Raw genomic sequence first — 17,403 nt, 5'->3', positions numbered from 1 at the left:
AGTAAGGGAAAGGAATTTGAGGTTTCCAAGCCCCTTGAGGGAAGCTCTAAAAGTTTTCAGGGAAATAAGGTGCAAACAACGAATTCAGTCCCCATCCTGGATCTTCCACTCCCTGCTACCTCATCTGTGGGCAACGAAGGACAGGGGGCCCTAAAACCATCCCACTCTGATAGCGACCAGGAGCTTGCCAAGGACATCCAGTCAATCGAGCATGGCAGACAGACTTCAGAGATCCTCACACACAGCTTTATAGACAAAGTGAGTCAGAGTAAGACTGCACTAGACAATAACAGATGCAGCCGAGAGGTGCCCACAAGGCAAGCTGGGGTTGGACATGTGCCAAGGGATGAGAATGTGAGTTCCAGTGATAGAGAGGACATGATTCAGGGCCAAAAGATGGTGGAGAAGAATTGAAAACATTTTTCCACGTCCACCATGAACTTCAGGGAGATAGTCAAGGCTGAGGAGCTGTGCGTTCTTACATCACAATCTTGTGACATCTTGACAACCAACAAGTTGGGAAGCTCCCAAATGGTAAATATCAATGTGAGCAAAGTAGAAACTACCCTGACCAGTGAATGTCCCTTACCAAAAATACCAGTTCCCCAAGATTCCAAGCCATCAGACATTAAAAAACAGCTCCTTACCAAGTTGAAGTTTCAATTGAAGAGCAAGGAACATAGCCAGCCTAAAGGCTCTCCCGCTGACATATCCCTTACTTCAGATAGCTTGCCTTCCGACTCCTCACTGACTCAGTCCCAGAGCGTCTCCAGTGGGGACATGGGAGCTTCCCAGGTGCTGCAAGTCCACTTGGAGGACAATGGGCATTGGCGGGAACCCTGGGCCTCTAAGCATGTCTCATGGAAATGCCAGGATAGGAATTTCCCACCAGCTGCAAAGACAGTGAGACCTCTGGATTCCAGAGCAGGAGAATGTGGAAGCGAGGATTCAGGAGTTGGGACGTCTAAAGCCAGAAAGAAGAGCCACTCTATTGAGGACAGAGAATTAGAGGGCACTTCCCCGTATCTGTCACAGAATGAACAGTTTCCTCCTGAAAGTTACTTCAGAAAAAAAATGAGGCAGTTTTTTCAGTGGATTAATTCCAAGAAAAAAATCACAGGGCAGGAAAGTCCCCAGCAAAAAGCCAAGTTCACGTCAACCTTTGCACCGCTCCGAGACCCAGCTCAAAGTGCAGCTCTCGTGAGCTGTGGGCCTCCTGAAGCTCATGAGCTCATGGCAGCCATCGGGAAGATCCTAGAGGAGAAACTGGCATGGAGATACGAACCTGAGGCTGCAGAGTTAAGTCAGCAGAAGGGGGAACTGCAGGCCCAGGTAGAGCCTGACGAGGGACATCCCTCCAACTACGGGGCTCTCTCTGACCCACAGCCAGGGGAATGGGCAAGGACCACATCCTGCAGCCAAGATGCTGTCCCTCCTGACAAGAGTTTTCGTACAAGGGTTAGACAGAAAAGAGACAGGATCAGACAGCCCTGGAAAGTTGTGGCCTTCAAGGACCAGCATTTATGCCAGAGTCAACCCCCTTCCCCACCCTAAAGGGAGTCTGTGCCCCATCCAAGACCCACCTGCATGCATGATGTATGCCACGTCCCTCCGGCCACCCTCACCTCTAATGAAAGCACTGTGTTCAGAGATCTGACTCTTCTATTCAAACAGGAAATGCTTCTCCAGCACTTCCAGGGAGGAAAAATGTCCCCAAAGAAATCATTCAGTCCTTGTTGAGAAAGCATTGCCATTTTCACGAGAACACATCCTCTGATGAGAACCATGGTTAGCACAACCAAGAATACTGATCGTCCTCAATAAATGTTTCTGCTAGGAGAGAGTAGCGTTCTCTGTGTGGTGCTTTGGGGGAGTGGGTTTGGGGTTCCCAGCGCTTATGCTCAGGGAAAGGAAGGAGGGAAGTCAGCTCTGACTGATTTCCTCTTTTGGTTTCTGCAAGATGACCAGTCCCTTGTAGGGGGCCTGACAGTGGCTTTCTCAGTTTTATCTTGGGTCCTGTATTTGACCTTACTCAGATGTCCTGTACTTAAAACACTTTACTTTTTCATAAAAAGTACAAAAAGTTTACTCTAAAAACTTCCGGGCCTTCTCAAAATGAGAAGAACCCTTCAAGTCCAGAAGTTGGCTCAACTTGTCTTTCCATCTGCTCCCTCACTATCCTGAACTATACACAGCTGCAGGGTGGGATGCGTTCCTCTGGAAGGATACAGCCAGAATTTCCCCTTGTTGCCTCAGAAAGTTTTGGAATTGGAAGTGTGGGGGTGTTTAGGCCCTGAGGTGAGTGGCAGGGGGAAATGTTGCTCTTGGATCTCTTGGTGAGGAATGAATGTCACCTGCTCCTAAGAGCCTTTCTCTCCCTCAGGAGGTCTGGGTGGTGGGCCGCGTCCCCACGCCTCAGCTGACCCTAACGAAAATGGGGGGCAGTTCACCCTTGCCCTTCCTCTACCCTTCCTGGAGCAGACGGGAGGAGAGACCTTGCAGCTCTGAAAAGGACCAGAGATATGAATCTTTTCCTGAAAACGGTAACTTACCTTCATTTAGAAAAAGTTGCTGATTCCTGAGTATCTCACAGGTGAGCAGTCAGTGCAGGTGTGCGTATGGGTGGGTTTTGCGATTGTGGACACTGGAGTGGCCAGGGCAGGGTCCAGGAACTGGGTGGGTCCCACCGAAGAATCTGTTATATGTGGGGTGGTAATCTGTCTGGAAGGCACATTCTGAGCTCAACAATGAGGTCTCCCTGCATGTGAGGACACCTCAAGGAAAGGGCAGAGATGCTCCCGAGGGAAACTTCCTCAGGATGCCCAGCTTGGTAGAATTATTGCAAGACCAAGAGATCACCTGGCTATCATTTGTAGGAATGGTCGTCAGGCAGCCACCCAGAATTTGGGGCAAAAGGAGACAACAAGTAGGGAAAAAGGAATGGTGGAGTGAGTGGAAAAGGAAAGAAAAAATGAGGAGGGGAAGAATGACCTTATCATCACTCCTCATGATCCCTGAGGGTCACTTCGAGCTCAAAATGTCCCTTCCAGACAGATTAACACCCCACATCCTGGCCATCCACTCCACCCAGCACTACCTTACCTAGGCCTCACCTCCTGGAGACTAATCAGGGCTGGGGGGAGCACAATGATACCACTGCAGCTAAGAGAACTTGGGATAGTCTTCGAGATTGAAGACAGTATCTCCAGGAATGTTGTCAAGGAGGTTGTCCTCTCATTTGGTGCCTGCCTTCCCAGCCATGCTACATCTTACACCAAGGTTACAGTAATTTAGGGGTGTGTTAGTTACTATATAACAAATACCCCAAAAGTTAGTGGCTAAAAAAACCAAGTATTTATTAATTCATAGTTTCTGTTGGTGAGGGATCTAGGCAAGGCCTACCTGGGTTCTCTGCTCCAAGGTCTCTCACAAGGCTGCAATTAAGGTGGCAGCTGGGGCTGGGGTCTCAGCTGAAGGCTTGACTGGGGAAATACACACTTCTTTGCTCACTTCTATAGCTGCTGGCTGGATGCAGTTCCTCAAGGCCTGTTGGACTGAGAGCCTCAATTCCTGGATGGCTGTTGGCTGGAGTTGGCTGGAGGCAACCTTCAGTTCCTTGTCATGTAGGCCTCTCCACCATGGCAGCTTGCTTCATCAAAGCCAGGAGAGAGTCTGCTAGCAAGACAGAAGTCACAATCTTGTAAACTAACGAGGGAAATGATATCCCATCACCTTTCCCTTATTCTATTAGTCAGAAGCAAATCACGAGGTCCAGCTTACACTCAAGGGGAGCAGATTATACAAGGGTGTGACTAGCATAAGAAGGGATCTTTGGAACCTTCTTAGAACTCTTCCTAACACAAGGGTTTCTTCTTGGACATCCCACTGAGTTCACTGAAGCAAAAGTGACCAAAGGGACCAAGTGGATCCTTGTGCTCATCCATATCCACGTCATCAAAGGTAAAGCTGTTTAATGGCTAAGCGGAGAAACGTCTGGTAAGAAAAACATCAAAGAGATTGAAGCATCCAAAGAAGCAGGGAAAGGTGGCATGGAGGTAAAGGCGGTGTGGGGTCATCATGAACGGTAAAGTGAAAGGAGCCCTTAGAACCACCTGCCTCACCACTGCCAGTATTCAGACTTAGAGGGGAGGAAAAATTAGGAGCAAGACGGCTCATCCTCGCTCCGCCACCGTATCTCCACTCTGCTCTAGCTCCCCGACTATAGGCCTAAAGAAGAAACCTTCAGTTCCCATAGAGATAGCCAGGCTTATCGAGGAAGCAAACCCTACAGCTTGCAAGGTTTAACTTCTGCTCTTATTGATATATTTAATATAGCACATCCATCATTTCAAATTTGCTTCTCACAGCTTGAACATCAGAGAGAATGAATCACACAATCGATGGCAAAGCCAGTACTAGGGAATTCAGCATGTAGCTCCCATTCTGGGATGTTTTCCATGAACCCATTGCCAAAGAGCTTCTAACCAAGGGAGAGGTGGTGGCTCAAAAGGGCTGACTTACTGGCTGGGGTCACAAGACAAGTCATACCTGGTGCCCAGATATTTGCTTCTATTCAGAGAAACACTGGATGAGGCAACGAGACAGAATTTGCACACTCAGCACATCTAGGCAGTGAACTGTCCAAATGAGGGGACAGTACCACCCAGGAGTGATCCCACACTCTTGTTCTGCTTCTAGTACTGTTTTCCTTTTTCCCAGATTCCAGTTCCTATGGGAAAGCAGGACTCTTACCAAAAGAAGGAAAACGTATTAGCTGAACAGTGACTGGAGAGATGAGGAGGAATTTCTCTAGAAACAGATTTCATGGGCTTGCTGCTTATACCCAGAGATCAGTGCTGTGCAGCTTGGGGGGTGTGGGGGGTGGGGGTGGGGGTCTCATTTACATGGTACTCTGTGGCACCTGAAGAATTTTCAGTGACATAGAATGTGATGGGAATGGGTTACCTGAATTTTTATACCCTCAAGCCCACACTCCAAACCTAATGTCAGGGCGAATAAAATGCATGAATTGACTGGTACCTTGATGTGGCTTGGGTATGGGAACCCCAGATCTCAGCTTCAGGCACTGTGAATTTCTCTGGTACCAGGTGCTGCCTAAGGGAATCAGCTTTCTTGAGGCAGCCTTCACATGGATTAACACTCAGAACTGTGCCGTAATCTGCAGCCACAATGAAGGGGCCCAGGCTATGAGAAGGGGCTCTTCTCTCTCTTTTTTTTTTTTAAAAGATTGGCACCTGAGCTAACAACTGTTGCCAATCTTCTCCTTCTTTTTTTCTCCACAAATCCCCTCAGTACATAGTTGTATATTTCAGTTGTGGGTCCCTCTAGTTGTGGCATGTGGGACGCCGCCTCAATGTGGCCTGAGGAGCAGTGCCACGTCCACACCCAGGATCCGAACCAGTGAAACCCTGGGCCGCCAATGCGGAGCGTGCGAACTTAACCACTTGGCCACGGGGCTGGCCCCGGGGCTCCTCTTGAGGCCTTTCCTCTGGAACTTCCATTGGCCCTGGATCAGAGCCTAATTTAGGTTATTTTCCTGGGGTCACAAGGACACGTTTGGTCTTCCTTAGGGAGGCCAAGTGGAAGCTCAGAGATTTGTGGAGGCTGCCTCCCTATCTCTCCCAGGAGACTCGGGGTCTGTTCCTTCCTTCTATGGGGGCCAGGAGGTAGAGAAGGAACTGAGTATTATGCAAGTTTAGCAATGCTTCACTGTGGGAGGGGGTTGGGCTGACAAGAGTAGGTAATTTTCCTTTGCAGGGATTCTTGCCCAGCTTGAGGCAACCTTCATTTGAAGCAGGATAATGCTGTTTCTACCCTCCACCTGAGGGGATTCCAGAAGGAATAAAAGTTACCTTTCCTCATTTGTCTTACAGGAAGTTCTGGGCTTCTGGGTTCAGGAGTTATTAATGGCTTTCATGTTTCCTGAACCCAAGCAGAAGTTGTGAGATACCTGTTGTACAGTCCTGTCCAGACCCTCATGTGGGAGGAGACTTTAGCTGGCTGCTCCAAGGAGAGAGGAGATAGGGGTTGACACAAGTGCTGGGGTGAGAGAAGGAGAGTTGCCTAAAGGTAGCAGTGGCTCCAAGACCCTGAGAATCAGGATGTAGAGATGAGTCCCTTAGGTGGACGGGTTCTGTGTGGAAGTCCTCTAGGAGACAGCACAATGTTTTAAGGGATGAAGTGATGATGCTGAGATGACTAATCATCAAGCCCCATCATCTTGAGAGCTGTCGCAAGACACGGCATTGCTCACACTTAGCACAGAGGCTGTGCAGCCACTGGCCTTTCAATGGGCCTGAAGGGCTTGGGCAATGAAAGTCCCAGGGGCAACCAAGATGGACTCAAGATCACAGGCTCTTACCTACATATTTCATGGTGAATACTTAACTAAATAGGCAAAAAGTTCCCATTAATGACTACTATTGTGTATCTTCCTACCCTTGAAAATGGGGTCTTTGAGCCAGATTTAATTTAGAAAAATTAAGTACTCCTTATTGTACTTCAATGTTGTGGAACAAATTTATGCTTTTTATGTATATTATCCCATTTAAACTTTACAATGCTTTGAAGTAGGTTTCTTTACCCTCTTTTATAGAAGGGCACGACCTGAAGGACAGAGAAGGTAATATATATTCAGAGTGCTAGCACAGAAGAGGGAGCCAGGGATGGAGAGCCCCCTTACGCTGTGAGGGATTCTTTGGATGTAAATGATGGCAAGCGCAATTCAACTGACTTTAAAAACAGGATCTGTTGACTCAGGCACCTGAAAAAGCTCTGGGAGTAAGGCTGCCCTCACGCAGGAGGATTCATATTGGGGCTCAGCTGATGTCATCAAGTTTCAGTTTCTATCCATTTCTCTGCTCTAGATTCTGGACTGGCTACCTTGTAAGTCTGTCTGGCAAGTTCGTAGCTACATCTTCCAAACTAAAAGCGCAGCTAAAAATGGGTTGTTTCTCCCACTAGTCCCTTCAGAAGTCCCACTGTGCCTTATTGTTTCCTGTTGGGTCACATGCCCATCCCTGACCAATCACTGTTGCCAAAAGCATGGACCAATCTTTTTGGCCAAGCCTGACTTCAATGCCCTCCTTTAAAGTAAGAGCGTTAGTGATAAACAACTCCACTTGACATGGACTGAAACTGACAACGGGGTTAGATCCCCAGAGGGCAAAAGAAGGACTATTTTTAGAAGGTGAGTGAATGCTGAGTGTCAAAATAAAAACAAAAACAAAACGGATGTCTACTTCAACCCTCTCTCTCACCACCCCATTTCTGCCTTCTTGTCCAGAGTCATGCCATGGACTGAAGGTTAGAGTTAGAGGAAATGCCAGTTCTGTGGACAGGAAAGGAACTCAAAGGGGAAGGAATCAATCAGAGGCCCCAACATCCATGCAGATAGACCATCCAATGATCTGATCTCTCACTGTCTGCTCCTTCTCATCTTAGAGTCCTTTACCTTCATTCCAGTTCAGTTATGGCCATATCCTAGAACTTATCACCAGCAACACTTGTGTGTTCTGAAAAAATACAGTCTGACATTCCTCCCTTTATCCTCTCAGCTTATGCCCTCAGCATGCTAATGCCTCAACCTATTCAGGAACTACAAGCCACTCTATACTTTCCCCTACTTACCTGACAACCTTTGTCTTCATTACCTCCCTCTCCAAGGAAAACTTCATGGGGCATCACTTAATCCTAAACCTAAATATACTGCTCTGCTCTAAACAGCCTACCCCCTTCTTTCATTCGTCCTGCCTAGCAAAATCCAACTCTGCCTGTTTTAGAACTGCCTTCAAATAAGGGTCTGCTTCCTCTTGGATAAAATCACACAAGTGTGTTTGTGCCCCATAAACTTCTGTTCTACATCTGTTGCTCAGCTCCACCACTGCCTCAGAATCCAGTCATTCCTCCTGTGTTACCATGTGCCAGACGCTCTTCCAAGCACTTGGGACACCCAGTGGAGGCAACAAACAGAGGCCCTGTCTCGGGGGAGCTTCTGTGATTGTTTTCTCAGTCAACTCGCTTGCCTAAGTTCTCAAAACAATTCCACTTTCCTACACCTTGTCCACACTCCTCGCTCATTGATCATATGTGCTGGACCACCAGAGGGAAACAGAGAAGTCATCAGATGGGAACTTTTCTTCATAAACACTTCAAAACAAAACAAAACCAAAACCAAAATGAGATCCTCCATCTCTTCTTTCCTCCTTCCTTCCCACCATACTGAAAGGTTTCCCTCAATGCTTTCCTTAATCCTCCCAACCTGGGATCTGCCCACCCTTTCCAAGTCACAACACTTTCACATGTGTGGACTATCTGCCTTAATTATCTACTTTTCCAGAGGACCAAGACTACATTTACCTCATCACAGCTGGAAACACCAAGCAGAGCTCAGAATCCTCTGGAGGAATACATTGGCAATGGGAGGGATCTATGGGGAGGTCCTGCCCAGCATGCTCTGGGGCGGGGCCACGTCCGGGGGCAGGGCCTGAGAGACTCTGAGAGCCTGTTTGGCTTCTTGAGGGCGACGGCACTAGCAACACGGCCAGACATCTCACCTCAGGCTTCTGGAAGATATGAGTTGAGATTTAATTCAAAGACAGGTTCTGAGGAAGGTTTCTGGATGCCTGAGTGACCTTCCCCACTGCCCAGCCTGAAGGATCCTTTCCTCCATCTGCCATTTCCATTACGGTGGGCAGGCCCTCACAGCCCCTGGGCCCCCAAACTCTCACTCCAGGCCCAGCCTGAGAAGGCGCTCAGAGGCCTGGGGGCGGGCTGTGCCTGCCCAACACCACCCCCTTTGACGATGGCACTCTTAGGAACTCCACCAAGGTGAGAATAGTAATAAATAGAGTAACAACATTGACAACTGTTAAGGCTTCACCTTACACTGGCTGCCTGGCCTTGCACAAGTAGCCTGAGTCTCAGATCTCATCTATTATGTGCAGATACTGACGTGTACTGATAGGGTTGGTCCTCGGAACTGGAATGAATGAGTAAAGAGTTTTGAACAGTGTTTACCTAACACTAGAAGTTTAATATGTGCTACCCATTATTATCACTCATTTAAAATGCTAGGCCTCCTCTTTATTATTTTAGAAGTATCAATTTACCACTCATTCATTCTTCCTTCCTTCAGAATGAATTTATTTAGTACCTAACATGTGCCAGACACTATGCCAGGCTCTGGAATACAATGGTAAGCAAAAAGGTAGAGTCTCTGCCTTCATGGATCTTACAGTCTAGAGGGGAGATCAGGCAGAAATTAATCATACAAGATTGTGTAAATGTCCCATGTTACATTCTATGAAGGGTTCATGAGCTGGTTGTCGGTGCCAAGGGAGTTTAAAACATGGGGATTTGGCCTAACCAAGGAGAAGAGGGTCTTCCTCACCCACCCCTCAGGAGCTGATAAGGCTTAAGAGGTAAAAGGTGAGTAGGAGACAACTTGGCAAAGCAGGGAGGGAGAAGTGTTCCAGGCAGAGGAATCTGGGTGATGAGAGCAGGGAGAGTGAGGAGGGAGGAACGTGATGCAGCAAGAAGAGGGTAAAGCGTGGGAGGCACCGATTAAGCAGAGTTCTCTGGGCCAAATGAACTAGTTAAGTCTTTGGAGCAATGGGGAGCCAGGGGAAATTTTTAAGTTAGGATTTCTTTATATGTGTAGGGTATTCAGATTTTAGTTGTATTATTTGAGTTTCCAAAAGATTACTGTGAATTAATACTGTGAATTAATGAATTACAGTGATTTAATGTGAAGAATGCTTTGGATGGGGTAAACAGGATGTGAGAGACCAGTGAGAAGGCCACTGCAGTAATCTACGAGAGAAATGATGTCAGCATGGACCACAATGGTGGTGACCAAAGTGGAGTAACGTGGACGGATGTGAGTGGCATGACTTCATTAATTCTAATAAGACGGAACATTTTTCCTTTTGTTTCACTCCAGTGCCCAAGAGGTACAGGTTGGTGCAAGATGTGGGGTCTTTTATAGAGTTGGACAAGTCAGCAGACACGAAACATTTGAAAAGGCTGCTTGAACTGCTGACTAGCCAAAATCAAAGAGGAAGTTGACCTTCAACCCTTTGTTTTATTCCAGCTGCAGAAGTCATTTTCAGTTACTCTCTGACTCAAGTAAACACCACTCCCTGTCACCTTATCCCTTTGAGGGTTGGTTCACTTCTACATTTTCACTGGGACATGATTCTCACCGACAGTAGAAAGTTCGGCACCCAGACCTGCAGATGTGAAGACACTTGCTCCTCTCTCGAACTATTAGTGCTTCTGGGAAACACGTCCCAGTGCCAAACTGTCCTGGTCCTGAAATGACCCTGTTATTTGGGGAGGTAGTAAAGGAAATTACATGTGTTAAACCCCGAGCGGCACTCTCTTTGGACATCGAAAGGTGTAAATGATAAAATACTTACTAGACTTAAAGACCAGGGAGTAAACGGGGGGCTGGATGCTGCCCAGACTCTGTGTGTCAGCAAAACATATCTGAGCTCAGCGAAGTAATCCAGGACCAAGTGTTTTCCTCAGTGGAATAATTAGACAACAGAGGTGGGCAATTTAGAAAAGATAACTTCTTCTGTCCATGCTTTAGAATTTCTATTACAAACAAAACCCAATCCTTAGCAAGATTTAAGAGCATGGGACAAAGACTACTAGATGTTGAACTGCTGGGAGTGGAGCCCACGTTTTACTTATCTTTGTATCCAAGCACACCCGCAGTGCTTGCCACAAGGCAGATACTCAGTGAATGTTGGGTGGATCAAGGATTCCTCTGTCTTTTCATGGGGTATTTATATGGTATGGGAATTCAGTCATTTTTTGCCCCACTAGGTAGAGATGGATGCTTTCTGTTCTCCATGTTTACTTTGAACACCATTTAGCTACAGGGATGTTCTAAAATGAAATAATAAGGAAACCAGCTTTAATACGATTTTATATATACAGACAGATACACTTTCTGACCACGTGCAGATATGAATGCTCTCCCTGGAAGATGCTTTTGTAACCTAAATTGCACTAGAATGAGGTTAGAGATGGGGAAGAAAGGGAAAGTAAGGCAAAGCTCACAGCTTAATTTCTAGACAGGATTGCTGCTTTAAAAATGAATTTCAGGTGCTTCTTGGCATACTTGGCCCAAGCACTGGAGATTTAACAGTGATTTGTGATTTGGTGTGACCCAGAACATGGCCCAATGGTCCTCTATCCTTTGAAGCCGTCAGTCTGTTTTCTTGATTGCTGTTCTGGACTTTCTCACCGTCACTAACCATCAGGGCCCCATTCCTTCTGCTCTGTCCTAGTGGAACAGTCCCTTGACCTTCATTCTCCCACTACTCTAGTCTCGACTTCTCCTTGTTGCCAGATTACTCTATTATTGCTTCTCAAATTGTGGTTCCCAGACCAGCAGCATTAGCATTGCCTGGGAACTTATTAGAAATGCAGATTCTCGGGCCTCACTCTGGACCTACTCAAGAAGAAACTTTGATGTGGGGCCCAGCAATTTTAACAAGCAAGGTAATCTCCAAGGTGAGAACCACTGCTGTACGTAAAGCTCAGTTCTGAGCATATCACCCCTTTGCCCAATACCCTTTATTGCTTTCCTGCCGACAACCACATGAGTGTGTGTGTGTGTGTGTGTGTGTGTGTGTGTGTGTGTCTGTGTGTCTGTGCGCGCCCTTCTATCCAAGGCCTTCTGCAATCAAGCGCCAGCTCAGGTGTCCCCACGCAGGGAGGTGTGTTCCACAGTCATCCTAATGGGTCACCTGTTCTTCCCTCTGCTCTCCTGCCGCCTCTCTCTGTTAATGTTGGGTCCTCTGCTATAAATACCCACCTCCTCCCTCTCCTTGGAGAAACCTTACTCATTCTTTAAGGCTCACTTAAAAATTAATATTTATCTAAGGAATCCATACCTGTGCCTTTAAAACCAAATAGTACTGAAGGCTTTATAAAGAACCACGGCAGGCCCTCCCCCACCTCACAACCCCAATCCTTCCTATCCCCCCAGTTCCATTCCCCATGGAAACCACTTGAGCCGTTTCTATCATAGTTGTTCTGGTGTTTACCTCTATTTATATAACTAATACGCAAATACTTGTATTTAAAAGTAATTTAAAAATATTAGACACTAACTTCTTGCCGTGGTAGATAAAATTTGAGTAAGTAAAATTGCAGGTGGATGAAATTTGGTCGACACCCCATTCCCCTCTTCACTCTTCTCAATCTTTCCTCACTTAAATCTTTATTCATGCAAAGTTCATCTTGGCATGGAAGGTGACCCCTTTCCTGGAACGTGTTCAGAGACTGCTCCTCCCCTGCTCCCACAGAGCTGTGTATCTCTCTTAGTGCACTGTCCCCCTTGCCCTTCCACGTTTGTATGTATGTGTCTCCCATTCCCACCAGCTTGTAAGAGCCAGAAAAGTCTAATCCGTCTTTTACTTTCCCAGAATCCTCCCAGGGCAAAGCACAGGGCCTGGGATATAGCACACACTGAGCAAACGTGGCCAATTTAACCGTAAAGTAAAATATCTGCCTGACCTTTGAAGCTTGCTGGTGTGACAGCAGTACTTGGAATGAGTCTTCCCGTTCCAATGTGGTTTTCCAACATTATTGTGGGAAATAGTAAACTGGAGTCAGGAGACTTGAGCCACACCACCTTCTTGGTGACTTCTTTTAAGACCTTGGGGAAGGCACTTAATGGTTTTGCTTCCGTTTTTTCATCTATAAAGTGGCAACAATAATATCTATGGACAGAGTTGTAGGGAGGACCAAATACAACAGCACAGGTTATCGGGTATAAGGCGTTACATTGATTCCTTATGTTTAAAACAAAAAGGCAAACCATTTTCTGGTAGCACATAGGGCTATAATGAACATTAAAACCAACCTTTAAATAGAAAACTTTATTTTTAGATGATCCAGGGGGTCTTTCTTCCAAGATCAGCCTAAGATTTTTTCGGAGGAAACTGTATTCTCATTGTCCTGAAATTTGAAGCAAGAAAACTCAATCGTTTAAGACCATTTGCCTATTCTTACTTGTTGATGAGAAATCACGACTACTGCCACCCTTTTAGCCTCTGAAGGAATTGTAAGCTTTGTCTTGATTTGATGGCTCAAAAATAAAATCTACCAAAGGTACGTTTTCTAAGCCTCGTCTGGCTCTACCCATTAGAAAAGTGTGAGCTACTGTTCTATCAAAACTAATTATATTTTAAATCTACAACCAAGTCTCAATTACCAAGGTTAATGGGACTACATACATACATAATTCTCTCTTACATTTATCCAGTGTTTTTAACTTCTTCAAAGCACTTTTCACTGTACTGCATATATAAAACAGATGCATTTTTTTAAATCCACAAATAAGGTAAAAAATAAATCTTCAGATCAATAATTTCAACTTTGTACCTGTCAAAAGCTATTAGAACTTGCAAAATTGTCTAATAGGACTTTCATTGCCCTACTCTCCTCTCGACCCCTCTCAACTAAGGCCAGAAAAGACCGAAAGATCTGGAGGAATCTCCAGAGGAGAGGAAGCCAGAGAGGGAAGGAAGCCAAGGACCTGGGCCATCCACAGCCTGGATCATTAGCTCCAGCGTAATTGAGAATAACTGACTGTATGTGTGACTATGGCCAGAAAATCCAGAAAGAGATAAAAAGGCAAAGAAAATGACGTGTGAGTAACAGTATTTACAGGGTCTGTCTTTGTCATTCTCTCAACAAGCATTACTGAGTGCCTACTGTAATGACAGGTGCTTTCAACAAAGAGGATGGACACAGCATGAACAACCCAGGCAAGACTGCTATTTTCATAGTGATGACCTTCCTGAGTGGTGCAGACAGACAACAAACACAAAGACACACAACTTCACATAAACGAGATAACTTCAGGTGGCACTAAGCTCTGTGGAGTCCATAAACACAGGAATGTGATAGAGCCTTGGGGAAGGGATGCTGTTGTCGATAAGGTTGCCAGGGAAGGCCTCAGGGTATCGGAGCTGCAATCTGTGAGAAGAGCCCACCCTGTGCAGGTCTGCAAACCAGATGATGGAATGAGTGAACTCGCCAAGTATGCTAGAGGGAGAGGGGTCCAGGCCAGTTTCAAGGGTTTCCAGGAAAGTCACTGTTCTGTGGTTATTCACTTTGTGTCCTTTTAGGGATATTACTAAAACCTCTCCAGGACCCCGGATTTATTGCCTCTACAATGCGGGTTGCTAACACTGATCACCTGGACAGGGGAGCGCTGAGAAATAATGGGTAAACAATTGTGAGGAGCCACATAAATGCTAAATAATGCTCATGGTAATAAGCTTTTATTAAAGTCAGCACCTTGATAGGCAGCTCACAATCGGATACCTTGGCAAATGTGTAAATTGACGTGGCTGCTCCCTGTGCACACCAGCACCATCCTTTAAAACAGAAAAAAATAAATGAGCCTATGGTCATGATATTCGAAGTAGTTAGTGATCAAACAACTGTCTGGAGAGAAAGCTGGTGTGTGAAGTGTACAATGGGAGCAGGAAGATAACGGCACATCACAGCCCAGCTCACGCAGAGGATAACTCATGAATTGACTGGATGCTTGCTGGTGCACACACCATCCGCTCCAGGGTGGTACTCTAACCCCGTCAGGACTAGGTGCTGCCACCAAAAGGCCCAGCAGACAGGAAGGGGAGTGAGAAGGAGCCAGAACAGAAGCATCTCTGGCAGCAGCCCTCTCTGGCCCTCTTGGCCTTGGAAAGCCACCCCTGGGGGAGGAATGAGCAGCCAGCACCAAGGGCCCTACCTTGGAAGGGCACCAAGGAAGTGGTGGGGGGTGTGAGGGAGGAGGGATGAGCATTGCATTTCTCCCTACGAGAACGAAATATGCCAACGCCAGGAGAGACTTCAGTTGTCGTTATAACTGAGCCTCCCCACACAGAGATATGAGTCCACCCCTTAGAAGCAAATCTTCCTCCCCCAAAACCTCCCCCCAAAATATAACATTAACATCACAAAAAATGAATTCTTTTTTGTGGGTCCTACCATCTCTTTGATATAAATACACAAGTGCCTAAACATTCTTTCCCATCTCCCATCCCACATCGGCAATCAGATTGTGACACACACACACACACACACACAAGCACATGCTCACACAAATACCACACACACCCAATTCCTTTGTTAAGCCCTGGCTCAGCTATTATAAGGTACCTGTGGAGTGTAGGTCACATAGTAGAAAAGTTTAAATTACTGTTGCTTCTACTCTGAAAAGCAGACAGGAAGAAAAGACAATAAAAAAGAAAACACTTATTTTAAGGCTGATACTAAACACTCTACTCCACGTTCACTGAGGTCAATTTCCCACTGTGGGATGGGGAGAATCGAGATGATCTCTGAGGTGCTATGAACCCACAGTGCAGACTTCACGTTTTGAGGCTTGACTAGAAACGACGGGGACGTGAAAAAGAACATGGCGAGATAATCCTAGTCTTCAGGAAATTATGGTTTAAACTGGGCTGGAGAAAGACCAAGATCCTCAAAAAAATCTAAGTGATTTTAACCAAATGGAGTAATTTTAAAATGTTAAATACACTGGGATATCATATTAAAAGTATTCTGGGAGAGCATGCCGCATGGGACATGGTAAGTGCTGAATTTCCTGCTGCTAAGGGAGGCATTCCTATCTGCCAGTGTCTCATGCTGCTCAGACCTGAACCATTCATTTAGGTAGACCATTTGTCCAAGTGCGTCATTTCCCAAAATAGCCAATGGAGGACTCCAGGGAGAACTGTCCTGAGGAGATGTGGTCATCCTCAAGGCCAAATCAGTCTAGACTAAGATGGTTCTTAGCAAGACTGCCCAAAGGGCTTCTAGACTTTGTTTGGTAAGTGTTAATGCCTTGGTAACAATGGACTGTTGACAAGGTGGGAGATAATGTCAGAAGGAAGGAAGGTATCCGCTCACATCTTTTGCTTTTAACTTAAGTTAACCCATAAAATCCATTATCAAACCCCAAGGAATGCTCCCAATTATTGTCTTGGACCCTTCATTTTGCTTTGCTTTGTTTTTCTTTTTTTCAACTCTCTATTTCTGTTTTTACCTGGCACTGACTTGCTTGACTCCTCTTCTCCCCTCAGCTTCTGGCTCTGTGCTCCCCCTTTAGACTTGATGAGTAATTTTGGTTTTCCTGCTTTTCACCTTTGGCACCCCTTCAAAAATGGGTTAGGTTTATCTTCTGGCTCTTTCTACTTCTGACTGCTTGGAAGTTTGGATCATACTTAGCCAAGTTTTGATCCCAGGACCTTTCCCTGGCTTTGACCTGTCTCAGTGGCATCTGTGCTGGGCTTGACTCCTCCAGGTGAGGGCGTCGGCAAGAGGGAGGATCAAGCAAAGATCAAGCAAGGAAACAGGAAGAATACCTGGCTCAGCTTAAACTGTGCAGGGCACTGAGGCCTTGCTGGCCGTCCAGTCTCTGCCTCCTTCTTCCTCTGCTGCTTTCATTCCCTCCCGTCTCTGACTTTCAATTTTTATTAAGTTTCCACCTTCTGACTGCTCAATCCTCTTCTAGCATCCCTTTGTAAGATTGAAATGGGAGTGGGAGTGATATCCATTAGCCAAAATAAGTTCCATAGCTGGGAGAAACTGCTGAATCTCTGGTGTCTTTATAGCACTTATCAAATCCCAATTAACCATATTAGTTGGCAAACTGCTCTGGCTTCCCAGGGGGTCAGCTGGTAGGTGAGTCAATAACTATCTGTCAGATGAATGGATGCACACACACTAGTTGTGTAGCATGGCATCAGGTACTTTAAATAATACAAAGTATAAGACTTCATCCTTGGCTGAAGAAGGACATCTTCTCGCGGCCATTCACAAAAGGACTGTTTGGAAATATCACCAAGCGCTAGACCAGCTTCGCTATTTCTTCTAGAAAACAAGAAGAAATCTCTTGTTTCAAGAGATGTTTGTGTCATCTCTTAATGCACAACTGGCTTCATGTGGGCAAAAGGGAACGTGAGCAAAGCCCTGGTTAAAGCATAACAGACACCCTTGGGCTAATGAACTGTCGAAGGTAGTAGTGTCAGCGGATTTTCTACATAACTGCTTTGTAAACAGCAACACGCATAAACCATAAACAAGGAGAATGAAGTGAGCACCCACAGTCCCACCACTCATGTCAAATCATATAATGTTGATATCACCCCAGAAGCCTCCACTCTCCTGTCTGATAATCTTTCACTTACTTTTCTTTATAATTTCATCACCTTTATAGACTCCCATAAAACATTTAGTTATATCCAGTTTGGGAATCAAAATAGATGAAAAAACAACAATTGCAGGTGCATTCAACATTGGACATGAAAAAGAAAACTGGTTTTTTAATAAGATACTTGAAGT

General features: G+C 45.8%; 1 protein-coding gene across 43 annotated transcripts in view; it reads right to left on the bottom strand.

Annotated features, from left to right (window-relative positions):
- Positions 1-17,403, bottom strand: part of LOC138917083 (uncharacterized) — a 102,743-nt gene that overhangs the window by 68,981 nt on the left and 16,359 nt on the right. For 17 of the 43 annotated variants that reach the window (XR_011424538.1, XR_011424533.1, XR_011424548.1 and 14 more), the window contains 6 exons: positions 12,908-13,002; positions 12,559-12,764; positions 10,443-10,920; positions 10,227-10,346; positions 8,380-8,585; positions 3,403-3,675 (listed from right to left, as the gene is read on the bottom strand). The gene's annotated coding sequence lies outside the window, so the exon portion shown is untranslated. Of the gene's footprint in view, positions 1-647; positions 1,539-2,552; positions 2,696-3,402; positions 3,676-8,379; positions 8,586-10,226; positions 10,347-10,442; positions 10,921-12,558; positions 12,765-12,907; positions 13,003-17,403 lie in introns of those variants that run through there. The other 26 variants (XR_011424541.1, XR_011424534.1, XR_011424543.1 and 23 more) reach the window with 14 other exon arrangements.

This window comes from Equus caballus, chromosome 13 (assembly GCF_041296265.1).
Source record: "Equus caballus isolate H_3958 breed thoroughbred chromosome 13, TB-T2T, whole genome shotgun sequence".
In the NCBI taxonomy this organism is placed as follows: Eukaryota; Metazoa; Chordata; class Mammalia; order Perissodactyla; family Equidae; genus Equus; species Equus caballus.
The sequence above is the reverse complement of the archived record's forward strand: the minus strand, read 5'-3'. Positions and strand labels throughout refer to the sequence as shown.